The sequence below is a fragment of the Trachymyrmex septentrionalis genome, unplaced genomic scaffold (genome assembly GCF_001594115.1).
Source record: "Trachymyrmex septentrionalis isolate Tsep2-gDNA-1 unplaced genomic scaffold, Tsep1.0 scaffold8, whole genome shotgun sequence".
Taxonomy (NCBI): Eukaryota; Metazoa; Arthropoda; class Insecta; order Hymenoptera; family Formicidae; genus Trachymyrmex; species Trachymyrmex septentrionalis.
Window position 1 is genome coordinate 4,699,293 of NW_017305987.1, and position 7,457 is coordinate 4,706,749.

Genomic DNA, 7,457 nt, shown 5'->3' on the forward strand with positions numbered 1-7,457 from the left:
CACCTTTAGAGAAATTCTTCGCCTTTACTGTAATCTTTTTATTCTCATTAATTGTACTTTCAGAGGAATTCTTCGCAGTATTGTTTGTATCGTTCGTCGTGCTGCGCTTACTTATCTTGATGGTACGATGAGTGATGAAAGGTCGAGAAAGGGTCGTAGTTCTTATTAAAGATATTCTGTTTTTAGCCAAAGGTCTGTACTTTCTATAATTTTGTCGTTGAACATAATATTTCGGAGGAGGTATCAGTCCTTTAATCTCCGGCGATTTAACGTCATTTATAACGTCAATGACGTCAGAAACGTCCGGCTTCGATGTACTTTTTTCCTTCGAAGATTTCGATGTGTTGTCCGCCACTTTCAACATGTTTTCGCTGCCTGCAGTCTCTAGGATCTGCGGCGGCAAAGTCGTCATCTCGTAGACCTGATAAGCGTTCTTTGAATTCCTGATGTTGCCCATCACATCTTCATACACCTGATTCTGATAGGAAACGGTTTGGTACAACGTTGACGACGGCGTAGTGGTGGAGATCTTCGGTCGAGGTTTCCGATTTTTCGTTCTACGCATCGTACTGGACGGCGGTCTTATGCCGCGTACGGTGTGGAAATACGCGTTTCTTCCTCTTCCGGTTTGCGGATCGTGCTTGTAATTCACGCGGATTGATTCAAGGGCCTCATACGGACGATTTCTGTTTCGCCACTGGCGACCGCTGCGCTCCGGCTTCTTCGAAACCTGAGGCACGATGTATTCATCGTTCTGCTCGGGAAGTATCATGATCTTCGAGGCAAACTTTATAGGATTTAATTCCGACGGCGGAGTCGGCTCTTCAATCAATTTCTCGGCGAACAACGGATTGTCGAGGGGATTCTCGTCAAAATATTTGGCCTTAAAGCAATCTAATTTGTTTCCGAGACCACGAAGATGCGGTAGATCTTCCTGCGGACTTCGTTTAGGATCGGGCTCCTCTTTTTCAGGCAACACTTTTTCAAGATTAGACTCCACCTCGTCGCACTGCTTATAAGCGTTTCGGGAATCGTAGAACTCCATCCCGCGCGAGGTCTTCTGTGGTACTGTCCTGGGATCAACGGCGTACTTTAACGCGGACGCGCTGGGTATATTTTCATTGTTGTAAAATGGATACTTTTTCAAATCTGTGACAGCTTCCGTCGTCATAGAAGGTTTTACAAGATCGTCTTCTGCAAATTCTCCGACGTAAGGAACGCTGGGAACTTCAATTTCGATTTTCCCATTTTTTTCTGTTGAAGTCTTCTCATTAAAACGAGCGGCGATCTCTTTATCGATAACGTCGCCGCTAATTTTAGGTGACTCGTTCAACAGCTGTTTAAAGTCTTTTTCGTCTGCTTCGTTCTTCAAGTTTCTTGTCATGTACGTTTTACTTCCAACACCTGTTCTCTTCTTTGCCAATTCTATAACATCCGTATCATTCATTCGTTCATTTTGCTTTGCCGATTGAATCAAAATTGGTTGAGCCACAATATTATTTTTGTTGCTGGATGTTCCGCTCTCGTCTCCTTTTAACCTTGCAAAGAATGTTAATTTCATAACATCTGGAACAGCGATCGGTGCATGAATTGCTTTTCGAGTCGACTTTCCTTTTAATTTATTGATTACCCTATCAAATGAACTTTTATCTTGCTGCGACGATTTATTATTATAGTTATTGGTCACACTATTGTTTGTTGCTGCTTTCACATTAACGTCCGCGCCATCGCGAAATTCATCTTTGTTGGATCTTTTTCTTCGTGATCGCGTTCTCCAGCTTGCTTCGGAATTCAAAGGGAAAAATTTAAATACGTTATATTGTGGTTTGCTACCGAGATAAAAATGATGGTTGTCGTTCTGCTTATTGCTACGGTAATTGGCGTGAGCATTTGCGAACGGCAGCGGTGGCGGTGGTAATAATTTTGTGGTCGGAAGTAAATTTTTGCGATAGATTGAAGACACCAATTGACCGTGATCGAAGGGATCGAAATGGAACGGTAATTTGATTGGTTGAGGACGCTGTTGATTTTTCAATTTTCTCCAGTTAGTCTCCCGAGACGATTCACTTTCAATAGATACGCTTGAACGATTTGCTGTTGAAGGATGATCCGTCAAAAAGATTGAATATGCTGCTCGTTGAATTGGCGGCCTCCTCGGGGTGGGATCTTTTAGAAAGACAACCTTCTTCTCCTTCGGAAAAGACTGCGTTTCTTGCTTGTTTTTAATATTACTCAGCGTCTTGTTGTACTTCGCGTTCAGTTCGTCACGAATCCTCTTGTACTCGTTTTCTTTTTTGAAGGACAATGGAACTTGTTGATGGGGTAATTGACTGATGGATTTAACGAGGGATAATGTCGGAACTTGTTGTTTGGATGATTGAGTGACGGATTTAACGGGTTTCTTTTCATGAGACGGTTTTGCTCTCGCCAGGACCTTATATTTGAGCTTTTTAGTAACAGCGATGTTGCTGTTGTCGAGAACAGGACCGAGGAAAGGATTTTCGTGGTAATCAGCTATTCGCGCGATAGCTTCTTGAGTGAAATTGAGTGTCATGACAGTCGGGGTGCTACTGGACACTGTAGTGTCAAAAAGAGTAGTCGAAGATGAATATTCTACACCTTTAGGATTTAATGATGGCAAAGGTTGCATATTGGTGAACGTCTCAAGTGTGGACGTGGTTATCACGTTGTTGATGTAATCAGCATCGTCTTTTTGTTCGAGCAGATGACGACCGTGTGTTTGAACGGAAGGCTGATCGAATCCCACATGTTCGGAGAACAAATCTCGCTGACGAAAGCTATTCGAAAATTCTTCTTCGAGGAATGTCGAAGGCGACGTCACAGTTTCTTCCTTCGTCATTAAAAGATATGGACCGCGACCGTCAATGGTCGCAATCGCGATCGGTGTTCGCGCTTCCTCCTGTGGATTCATGGTTGCCGAATTCGGCACGAGCGTAGACGATTCGATGATCGATGATGGATCTTGCTTCTCCTTGAAGTAATTCCAGAAGAGCTGACTGTAATCAACCGTCGTAGGCTCGTCGACTTGTCGGAACAAATCTGTTGTAATCGGAGCGACATAGCGCAAAGTCGTCTGATCAATGGAGTATATTTGCGAGTTTGGAGAATTTTTCACAAAACCATGGGGAATTGCCAACGTTTCAACATCAGTTAAGCTTGCTTGTTCCAATGGAAGCGTGGTTGTCTCGTAATTCTCAGAAAGCTCTTTCTCTTGTTTTAATTTACGCGATTGTTTTGTCCCTTTACTTACATTATTGTCTTTTCCATTTCGCAATTTGGATTTTTTCTTCTTCTTTGCCTTGGTAGACTTATTTTCATATTTTACATTATCTTCAACGTGATCTTCATTCTCCAATTCCGAACTGTCAACTTTAATGTTATCGCGAAGTTTCGATTCTTGTGCATTTTGATATACCTTTGAACTCCTCTCGGCCTCTTCAGCATCCTTCTCTATATCCTCTTCCAGTTTCTGAATGTTATTCTTAGCAATAAATTTGGGATCTATCTCAGATTCTACCCAGCTATTTCTACCGTATCCTATCAGATTATCTTCATCATCCGCCTCCTCGAACTTTCTACTTTCTTGCAAATGATCTTGATAGTCTTCCTCATACTCCTTGAATTCATCCGGCACCAAGTTCATGTTTTTCTCTTTCTTCTTTTTTCCGTTTAAAGAATTTTGTTTGCTTTTCTTACGATCGTGAAGTTTGCGCGCAAATCCTTCGTGAAAATCAGCATCCCTGATGTGTCCTCCATGATCGTAAGCTGAATCCTCGTATCCCTCCTCGGTATATACCGTATTAACCTTCGTGTTCGTGACAACTTCCCTCAATCTGGGTGCATTGCGCTTCTCTTCATCGGTCTCCGCGCTTTCGACCGCCTGCTGCTGCGGTAATCTTTTCACAGTGTGACTTCCTCGAACCTGAGCATGCAGTCTCGTCGGCACGAAGTCCAAGGTAATGTTTTTTTCGAGTGGCGGCTTCGCCCAGATTCCAGGAGCCACGTATTTTGGTTTAGTAGGCACATCTCTGGCCTCTTCGTGTTCAGAATATGGTATCGGATAATTTGGAGGCTCTTCTGGGTCATCATCTTTTTTGGTATACTCATTATGTTGATAAAATGGCGATGTATATCGATTCAGAACGTTCTTTGTTTCCGAAGAATCAAGTATTTCTTTCACTTCTACACTCGTTGAAGTTGGCAAATAGGTTGTGAAATCTTGATAGATTGTTGTTGTGGTATTCAAGGGCTGCAACCAAGTGTGATTGGTAACTTTATCACCATCGGTGCAGTCAATATTGGTCTTAGTGATGTTAATATTCTGACTCAATGATGACACAGGATGGATGCTGGCGATCGTCAGAACAAAAATGATAACTAAATTATAGGTTTCTCGTTGCTGCTCCATTTCTCTGAATTGTTCTTCGCTTCATAGCACTATCAAGGTGAAAAAATATTGTTAGACATATAACTAACAATAATTGTTTAAGTGTAAAAAAAAGTTTTCAGTAAGCACATCTTCACAATTATTATGCTAAATAGTAGAACTAAAACATGTAACATTAATGTTTAAATGTTAGAAATATGCACAGAAAAAATGATTTTGCTGAAATATCTAAAAATTTTAATATTATAGATACAGATTTAAAAATGATTTTATTGAACCATTAAAATAAGTATATAAAAAATTCAAGCATGATCATCAGATCTGTATTTATAAATTTTTAGATATTTCAGCAAGACCGTTATTCTTTCCGTGTATATTAATTATTTATTGCAATATATGAGAGAAGGTGAATATTATTTTAATCACAAACTGTATCAGTTTAAGATCGTGTAGAACGGCAACAAATATCGAATTCGTTTTTCACGATAACGAATTGCGATTCAGATTCTTCATAGCAGTAGAAGACACTATGTTACTTGGTTTTTAAAGAACGCGGATTCTACGCGGACAACAGGTGATGCTTATCAATTTATGTTCGTCGCGGCAAAGGAGAGAAAATCGCGATTTACGTGCGAACCGCCGGTGTGATTTCTAATCATCTTCGATCGAGGTCTAACGTCAAACTGGCCGGCAGCACGGGCCGCATGGCCTAATTTATATTTTCCAGTCATCTGAAGAGAGGAGAGGTAGGGTGAAAAACGTTAGAACGATTAGATACCCTGCTTCGCGAAGCGTGTAGATCCGATCGTTCAACGATTCTGTTACTCTCGATTGGATTCGTTCGTCAAGCCGTTTCACCCAAATGCCTCTCTTCTCCGGTTCACGTATTAGAAACTCCGACGTATAGCTTCATGGTACCCCAATTACAATGTGCTCGTACTTTTTATTTTTTTTTTTTTTACGGCGCGATTACGACCACCTCGTAAAAGATGCTCGAAAGGAGAAATGTGTCGTTAATTGAGCTAAGTGCATCACTATCGACACGAAGTAAAAGAACAAGACGCATGATGAGGCGCGAGGATGCACCATGAGAATATCCATCAAAAACATACAGCATTGTGTGATTTACTTCGTTCAGTCAACTGTGAACGATTCGTTTCACCACTCGTTGGTTGCGTTCTCCACTCGTGGCGATTGTCTCCCGCGTCTCTTTCCGCGTTGGGCCGCGAAGCGTATCGTTCGAGCTACGGGACTTTCTTCGCTTCGACGAGTCCGTGAGAAAATTATCATAGAATGTAATTTTCATTTCCAGAGCAGTTACAAGCGTGCTTAAATAGGTAAGTGCAGGGGCGTGTCTAGTGAGCGTGTAATGCGTGCTTTTAGCACGCAGATGGCTAAAGTAACATCTAACTTTGATTGAAAGTGATGCTTCTCGTATTTAGGTAATGTTCTCACATAAATGATCTTGTTTCTAATCAGATTATTGCATTTAGATATTTTATTATTAAAAGCGAATTTTTTAACTTATAATTATGAGCATTAGTTCGAATAATTTTGTTACACAAATTGAGTCGATTGTAGCAAACGATACTCATCACCGATCTTTTCACGAACACGAGAATGTGATTACGCATGTTGCTATATCACAAGAACGGACGTAACAGGTGTGTATTTAATAAACGTAACACATTTAACTATACAGTAAGACTGTTTTAGTACAAAGTACTTCCTAGTATATTATATGTTCCGTAGTATTGTTCCTTTTGATAAAGGGACTTTTTAAATAATAACCGCGTTTTATTATTATTTCTAATTCTGATTAATAAACCTAAACGATTCCAATTTCAATCAATCCTCTAACAACTTAAATTAAAAAATTAAAAATATAAAACAGAAATCATTTTGCAATCCTTTCAGTATAAAACTTCATTATAAATCTCAATGTTTTGTCTAAGAAATTGATATTCAGTCACGCTTGCTAATGTTATTCTTTTGTCGATTGCAATTAAAACGACTGATAAATTTGTATTCTAAGTTGTTGTAAAAATGCAAGTTAAATATTTAAAATTAAAAAATTTTATAAATTTATAACATAAAAGACTTATATAATCTTAGATAAATTTTTTTGAATTCTAAAAAGGATTAATACCCAATTTCTTCACATCCAGATAAGTTGCAGATAACTTTATTCAGGAGATATCTTCATTGTAATCTGGGAAATATCTCCTGAATAAAGTTATCTAAAAATGAAGAAATTAGCATAACAGAAATCAAACCACGACAACAACAAAACAGACTTAATCCTTTCCTGTTTCTAGTAAGCAAACCTTGTAGAAAAGTTTTTACAAAACATACAACTACGAGAAATTTAGCTTTCTCCATTTCTATAAAGATGCGGTTGGGTTACATTAGAATATCTTTTAGATTTGGCATAAAATAAAAATTTTTCAATATATATCCGCGATTAATTACTGTAAAAAACTGAATTAATTCAATTATCCTGGCATATGATTCGCTTTGACCGAAAATAGAATTATTCCTCTTAATTAATTTATTCTCGTGGATCTAATTTTGAATTACAATTGAATCAGCTCAAACAATTATAAATAGGTGTTAAGATTAAAAAAGAACGATCTAAGAATACTTTATTGGTGATACAAAACACGATCATATATCGTAAACTCCTTAAGTATAATTTATAAATAATTCTTTCTATTTATAAATAGAAAGAGGTAACAATTAATAAATATTAGATCGAGACGAACGTATCCGAAAGTCCGAAAAAAGTGAAACAATCATTGCATCTACCCATTTTGGCCATAATACAACATTTACATATTTTGATGTCTTTTCGCTATTAATATACGAAGAATCTTCAAGCAATATTCAAATAAAAATTTACTCGTCATTTACTATATATATCTTTGCATGACTTAATTAGGAAAACTAAGAAAAACTAATTAGATAAAATATCTATTTAAAATTATATAATAATACAAAGTGCCTCGTAAGATGTTAAATTAAACGTTAAATTAAATGTAGGCTAGTC